Source organism: Anser brachyrhynchus (assembly GCF_964034855.1).
Source record: "Anser brachyrhynchus genome assembly, chromosome: 3".
Taxonomy (NCBI): Eukaryota; Metazoa; Chordata; class Aves; order Anseriformes; family Anatidae; genus Anser; species Anser brachyrhynchus.
This window is the reverse complement of record NC_137696.1, coordinates 102,317,512-102,325,523: the sequence shown is the minus strand read 5'-3', so window position 1 is coordinate 102,325,523 and position 8,012 is coordinate 102,317,512. Positions and strand designations below refer to the sequence as shown.

Genomic DNA, 8,012 nt, shown 5'->3' with positions numbered 1-8,012 from the left:
CTGCATCCATAAACAAAGGGAATGTTTTTAACATGATTAGAAAAATGGACAAAATTTGAAGAATAACAATGAAAGGCAACTACGGGACTACCTCCACAATAGATTCAAATGGCTGCAATTATGTGTCTCTCTCTCTCAGACACAAGTACACACATGTATTTATACTATATTCATTACTATGGTAACTGGGATCCTTCAGACAAATACTTGGGCGTGTTACACCTAGACCTAAATTTTCATCATCTCACTGATGATGTCAGCGGAGATGTGACAGATAACTCATTAGTCAAATGGTGCTGCAACTTTGTGCAAGATTTAAAAAAAAGTTGCCTAAGTCTTCAATAAATATGAACTGCAGGACAGAATCAAACAATCCCCCTGATCACAGCACACCTCTCTTTTGTGAGAATTCTTTGTAGCTTTATTTGAAGGGACTAACTTGTTAAGACCTTACTCATAAAAGCTTTTGGTTATTTCCTGAAATGGGGTGCAATTAGGTATTGCAGCACCTACCTTTTAGGTGTTTCCTGGCAAATGAACCCCAGAGCAGTATTCCAGGTTGGCTACTTACAGCTCCACTTCTCACAGAATAATTGAATATTCACCAAGCAATACAGAAACCCAACTGGGAGCACAACTCTGATGTGTCGACTAATGCTCTCTATGTAAGAGGGGACCAGTTACTGTTTAGGCAGTTTCTTTAATACAAGTTCCTTTAAGAAAGGTTTGGAAACCAGACCTTCTACCTCCAAAGGAAACTTTAACAGGAAACCTTCACAGCACCAACTGGGGAGAGCCTAGGGCAGTCACAGCTTATGCCTGAAAACAAGGATGAGACAGTCTGTAACTTTTTGAGGGAAGATGAAGCCGAATGTAGATTTTTTTCACAATCTAGCTAAGTGCTCCAACTGTTAAATTACTCTCCCTACTGTGGGAAAATGAGAGGGCAGCAGTTCCTCCCCCGTGAATATCTTATGTAAGGCCAAAGTTGGCAAGTGCACATAAAGAAAGCCTAGTAGTTTTATCCTTATGGAAGGACATCTATATTGCAGATTCCAATGACTTTTCAATAACAGTCCTATACGAACTGACAGGATGCAAGTATTCTGAGAATGCAGGAATGCAATTTTGTGCTCAAAAGAAAATTCCTAATGACAAAAAAAAAAAAAAAATAGGCGTGTGTAAATCTGGGTGCTTCTGGGGTTAAAATTAGCTGTTGAGTGGTAGTTCAGTAATTTAAGTACTAGATGTAAATACCTTCCCAATAAAGGAGACCTTGATGCTTAAATTCTTCTGTGTATTTATTTGGTGCTAAGTGTCCTCAACATCCATGAAATTAATTAGGAACTGAAGAGTTCAACACATCTCAGATTGAGCTTTTGAATTACTGTTATATTATGTTGCATTTGAATAATCAGCAGGTTTTCATTTTCTGAAAATTTTCAGGTATATATTTCTATAATATACCTAAATATATTATATTATACCTGAATTTTTCAGGTACATATTGGTATACTTACCGAAAGTGATTCTAGGCAGAAACAAGAAAAGACAGATATTGAACGATTATGCCACCTACCAACATAACAGTAAGCAATGTTAGCTTAACAACAAAATCTCTTTACATAATATTCTCTGAAGAAAAAACATTGTACTAATTCATGAAACCAACTGCAGATGCCATCTGATCTTTTGATAAAAGTGATATGAGATATTCTATATGGATCTTTTTCATATGGTATAGGGAATAATTCTTAAAGAGGCAAGCTTAATATTTAAACACAGGATTGCACAAATTGTGATAATGGACCTAAACAAGCATTAAACTGTTGCGACCTACAATGAGTTATTACTTTCTCTGGTGATTTCACCCTGATGGACAGCTGAACTGTACCACAACCGCTCTCTCACTCCCCCTTCTCAAAGGAAGAGAGGGAGAAAATATGATGGAAAGGGCTCAAGGGTTGAGATAAGGACAGGGAGATCACTCAACAGGTATCGTCAGGGGCAAAACTCAGAATAGGAAGATTAATGCAACTTATTGCCTATTACTAACAGACTAGAGTAGTGAGAACTAAAAGCAAACTACAAACACCCCACCACCATCCAATCCACCCTCTTCTACCTCCTTCCCCTGAGCAGCGCAGGGAAATGGGGAATGGGGGCTGTGGTCAGTCCCTGATACTTCGTCTCCGCCGCTCCCTCACGGTCACTCTCTGCCCCTGCTCCCCGTGGGGTCCCTCCCACGGGATGCCGTCCTTCCCGAACTGAGCCTGCGGGGGCTGCCCACAGGCAGCAGCTCTTCAGGAACTGCTCCCACACGGCTCCGTACCACGGGGTCCATCCCCCAGGAGCAAACTGCTCCAGCACGGGTCCCCCACGGGCGGCAGCTCCCCCCAGACCCCCTGCTCCTGCGTGGGCTCCTCTCCACGGGCTGCAGCTCCGGCCCGGGGCCTGCTCCTGCGGGGGCTCTCCATGGGCCGCAGCCTCCTCCAGGCCACATCCACCTGCTCCACCGGGGGCTCCTCCACGGGGGGGCTGCAGCGTGGAGATCTGCTCCATGTACCTTTTGGAGCTGGCTGGAGCTGGCTCTGATCTGACATGGGGCAACTGCTGGGCTCTGCTCACAGAGGCCACCCCTGCAGCCTTCCCCTACTAAAACCTTGCTAGGTAAACCCAGTATTCTTTCTAATTAAGTATGGTATCTGTCTGCAAACTTAATCTCGTTTTGATCATAATCTTAAGGTATTTTTACATTTTTTCATTGTAATAAATGTTTGATTTTTTTTCTAACCAAGAAGAAAACACAACTTGCTTAAAAACAGTTTTGTTATCCCATGAAAAACAGTTCTGTTCAACAAAGAATCTTTCCCTCATCTCACTGGAAATTTAGATTGTGGTGCATCAGATACATTATATCGTCTTCAGATTTAGTCCTTTTCCACTTATCTCTCTAAAAACCTGTGTTCTTGTCAGCTCTCAAAAGCTAAGCAATTATTTTGTTTGCACAGGCCAGGAGTAATTGATGCTTTCCTTTTCCAAATAGACTCTATCAGGAAATATTCAGAAATTTCTGCTATGAAAATTAGATAGAGCCTTTCAGAAAGAAGGAGCAAGAACAGTCATGGGAGATTTGCTAACATTAATGAGAATCTGGTTTCTTCTGTCTCATGTTACTGTTCAGAATGGTCACTTAACTTTTTTAAAACATATGTATTTGTGTTGCTTTGTTTTGGTTTTATTACATGCTAGGCTTTTCTACATATGTTGCTAAGAAGAGGTGGAGGCAGAATAAAGAGACTAAATAAAGAGAATAAAGAGGGCAGACTATGTGTAATCCATTCGGAGCCACTTTAAATGTTTGTAGGAAGGCTGCTGTACTAGAAAGCAAGTGAAACAATTTTCTTTCACACAGTGACAAAGTTTCCATCATGAAAGTAAAACCAGAAACCTATGGATTGGAGATCACAGTATATTGTTTTTAAAAGAGTGATTATCCTATATCTAGGAGCAAAATATTCAATGTTATTTTTTAATTTTGGAAATTTGTTCTAAATACGGGTCTGGGGGTAGGAGGATGAAAATTGGTTAATTTAGAAAGATGACATGGTTTCAGGGTTCTCAGTACAATGGTCATTTTCCCAAACCTTTTCCAACAGGGATTTTGTGGTGTTTTCCAAAGACAGCCAGTCCATTGCATTACCTAGTTTCCTCAGAAATCAAATCCTCCACCAGATCCCATCATTATCCTTTGTCACAACTCCCACCAGTTTTTACCAGACTTTTTACTTCTTATTGTCGTAGGAAAGAAAACATTGTCAAGGTATGACGTGTAACAAGTGATAGGTCCAATGACTTGGGCTGGCTGACCACACAGGGGCAAATTATGGCATGTATTAATGCAATATAAAGTTGCTATACAGTGTACTTTAAACTGCTGATGAGCTACTAACACACTCCATGGAAGTTGGTGTCAGTGAGAGAGCAGATCACTAATCAACTGGTTTGCTGTATTAAGTCCTTACCAGGACTTAATTTTCTAAGCATTTTCTCTTCTGTCACTCCAGAAATCTCTCACAGGGCAAAATGTTGAACATCATTGTCATTCAGATGGTCACAGTGTACTGTCTTTACTATTTATTGGAAAGCAAGTAATCAAAATCACTGATGAGAATGAAAAGTAGGTAATGAGATAGTGAGATAGACGGAAGTGGCTGTTTATAACAAAATACAAGCTATTTTTTAAGTGCATCAGCAGCATTGAGTACAACACTATGATCATTAAAAAATATGAAAAATGCATTTGGGAATCATATATCAGTATTACTTGGAGTTAATTACCATAAGTGTCCATATGGAATTTTTAGGTGTACTTGGGAAAAGTATGTAATTTACAGATTCAAGTCAACCCTTCCTATCTATCAGACACAAAGCTCTATGCAGGGTGAAGCATTTCTAAAGAGCTGGAAGTGCTCAGGGAAATGAGGAGGTAGAAGCTTCGAAACAAGCAAAATGCAGTGCTTTTCCACACAGCAGGAATTAAGTTGTAAAGCAGATCGTCAGAAAATACTGTGTTATTCTGAATTATGAATAGGTTCAAGAACAGATTTGTGAAGGTTAATTTTGTTGATGGATGTTGAACATAGATGCAACCTCTGGCTAAGACTTCCCTAAACTGGCCAGAGGCTGCTAAAATATAAAGCTGTCTATATATCATGTTTCCTGCAAGTTTTTCTGTGCATTTGCTAATGGGCATTGTCAGACACGGGATATTCTGGTCTGATGTGATGTGACACTTTATGCATTTTTAAATACTGACACTTAACAAAAAAAAAAAAATGACTGAAACGTAACCAAATTCATGGGACTTGCACAAAATCTGGGCACATTTTATGTCTCTGACTTAGTTCTTCAGGACTAAGAGTGCCCTGTACCCATGTTCAGCCTCTGTACTGGTTGCTCACAGTGCACAGGTCATCACAAATGAGACCCTGGGTGCTTTTCTCTCTGAGAATGTTGAACAGCCACTTAGAAGCATAACAAAGCCTGGGTCTCACACTACAGAATGACAGAAATAAGAAGGATAAGGTCTGCAGACGGAAATTTTTAAAGAAACATTAAGAGGAAGCAAATGACAAATAGTATTTAATGTTGCAAATCTGACAGTGCCAGTGCCAGTGCCAATATTATCAGCATGTCAGTGTAAAGCCTGTGTGCCAGCTCAGCAACTGGACTGCCATGCCTGGCGTGAAGCTGCGGTGGGCTAAATTTCAGAAGAAAAGACAGTCACTGTGACCACTAATTTAAGAAGAATTTGAAACTTAGAAGAATTCTTTTGCTTGAATTTGGTCATGCTGGAAACAACATTCTTCAGAGTTAAGGTTCCATTCACAATGCTGTAAATGTCTGTTTCTCTTCCTCTATGCTCATACAATACTTTGTGTGATGAGGTCCTATATGCTAGGATTTACTATAAAACAAACTAACTGTGATTACAGTATACACATAATGAACACTCATTTAAGGAATAAATATAATTGTAGGTAAAATATCCTAAAAAACAATTGAGTGGGAGACAGCAAATGACAAGAGTAAGGATTGATTTAAAAAAAAATAAAATAATCCTGACTGAAATCCCCATTACATGCTGTCACACTTTTTCACATGTAACTTCTTTTTTGAGATAGCTTATCTTCCTCAGTGGTGTTATTGGAGAGTGTGTCAATGAAATACTACAGCGATTTCCATCAGCTGCCCATGCTGTCCTCTGTGCTGAATGCCCATCCCTCACCTGACACAGTCACTGTCACCACCATAGCTTATTTCCTCACAGTGAACAGTACATTATGTTTCCAGTGGCAAAGAGTAGTTTCTTTTTTAATTGATTTTTTCCCCCTAGGGGACATGATCCCCATGGACATCGCTCTTTTTGGGTAGTACGTAGACAACAGCAGTGTCACTGAGTAACTCTGCGAAGCAGGCTGCTGTTGAGACTGTCGCACAAAATGCTTCTGCTTTGCAAAACTATCTGAATGTACCGGTGCTGTGTGACAACGCACATTCAAAACATTTGCACAAACCTATCCATCCTGCAAATACGGTCTGCAGAGAGATGCATGATAATACGAAATGGAATTTGGTGCCTACCCTAAAGCACTAAAACTGGAGAGACTTTTTTCCACCAGAGCTGTAAAGTACTGCATCACCCCTTACGAATGGTCTGCTTCTTAGAAAGATAAATGGAGCCCCTAAGAACTGCAATTAGTTACCATCAATTTGGGATGAGCGTAAAAATGATGAATACTTGCATAGGTAATAAAGTGGAGGTGAAACTGATTGTTTTTAATTTGGGGCCAGCACAACAGCCTCCATTAACCAATATAGCCAATAGTCTATGAGTTGGCTTCACTCCAAAATTTGATTTGGTGCTGCTTTTAATGTTTGCTCTGCAATCACAAACATTTTGTTCCTGGGTACATCAGATCCAGGTGGCTTTTTAAATACAGAAATGCTTAAGTACAACAGTTTTAAAGAAAAACAAACCACAACTTCCCTTTAGGAAGACTTAATTACAACAACAAAACAAACAAACAAACAAAAATGACTCTAGACTTAGAAACTTTATTTAATTCAGATACTACTTGGAAGATAACAGAAGTTGTACACTGCTGTACACATATATACAGTGTAAACTGCTGTATATTAATTCTTTTTCACAGCACCACATTACGTTCAGATTATGGTGATTCTCAAGTATAAAATTAAGTACAGAACAAATTCCTTCAGGTTCAGAAGTGCTGAGATCTGCAGTTGTCTCTTAAGCCAGTGGGAACTTCAGATGCTTGGCACTCATGAAAATAAGGTGAAAATAAAAATAAAGATATCTGCAAATCTAGATGCTTGACAATAAACACTACCTTTTGCTCCCTTTCCAGTTCCCTTGAAATTTACATGCAACTTGTTTTGCAGGTGAAATGAGCTCAGACAGGTGCTTTTATGGTTACATATGTACATGTTCTTTTATTCAACAAATGGATCTCTTCTTCCATCAGATATTTTGGAAGAGGATTGCTTTTCATGATGAATGGGTATGATGTGATGTATCGTAAGTATATGCCATCCAGAAGTCTGTTTCTTTAACAAATATTCATATAAGTAAGCACCACTTTACTTTAACACTGAGGGTACACTGAGATGCATTACCAGTAAAGTACAGTGATAAAGCCAATAAGGAAATAAGATAGAAATAAAGATTTCTCTACACCATGAACTCTTGAGGTCCCATCTTATAGTCCTTATTCAGTGAACTCCCTCTCTGAATGCAAGGGGATAGAAAGACTTGGAAAAAAACAACCATGTTTGAAATTATTGTGGTCCAAATTAGCTTGAAACAACCATGTTTGAAATTATTGTGGTCCAAATTAGCTTGACAATAAAATGGCTTGTACTTTAAAGACGACGCATGAGGCTAACTAAATGGAGACCCTATCTCACCTTATCTGGTATACAGAAATTAAAGACCTAGATATACAATTCCTAGAAAAGGGAACTTGGATTTATGGACACAATGAGAATCAACACTAAAACAAACAATTAAGCCTTTCTGTTTAAAAAGAACTAATGATTTGGTTATATATATAAAAAAAAAGAAAAAAAGAAAAAGAGGAAAACTGAATTCACTTTGACAAAAACAGCTCTCAATTTTCCTTCTAATGTGATATGACTCATCTCAAAGCCATTGCAAAAGCAGTAAACAAACTACACCAACTCAGTAGCCGTCATCTGCCATGAACCTTTTAAAAAGAAAACTATTACTGAGCTACTTTTCTTGTCTTATATACAGAGAAACTTATTTTCCCAGTGGAAACAGCACTTCACTTTATCTTCATTTCTTTTACCATGCTTCCCTCACGGCTAACATCAACCTATGAAGTACCTCTGTAAGACAATAATTTATTTCCACGAGAAGTAAATTAAAGTAATTTGGACTAGTTTTACATATTTTCAAAACA

General features: G+C 38.8%; 1 protein-coding gene across 8 annotated transcripts in view; it reads right to left on the bottom strand.

The window, feature by feature from the left end:
- CSMD1 (CUB and Sushi multiple domains 1) overlaps positions 1-8,012 on the bottom strand; it is a 1,150,108-nt gene that overhangs the window by 1,130,524 nt on the left and 11,572 nt on the right. The window lies entirely within an intron of this gene.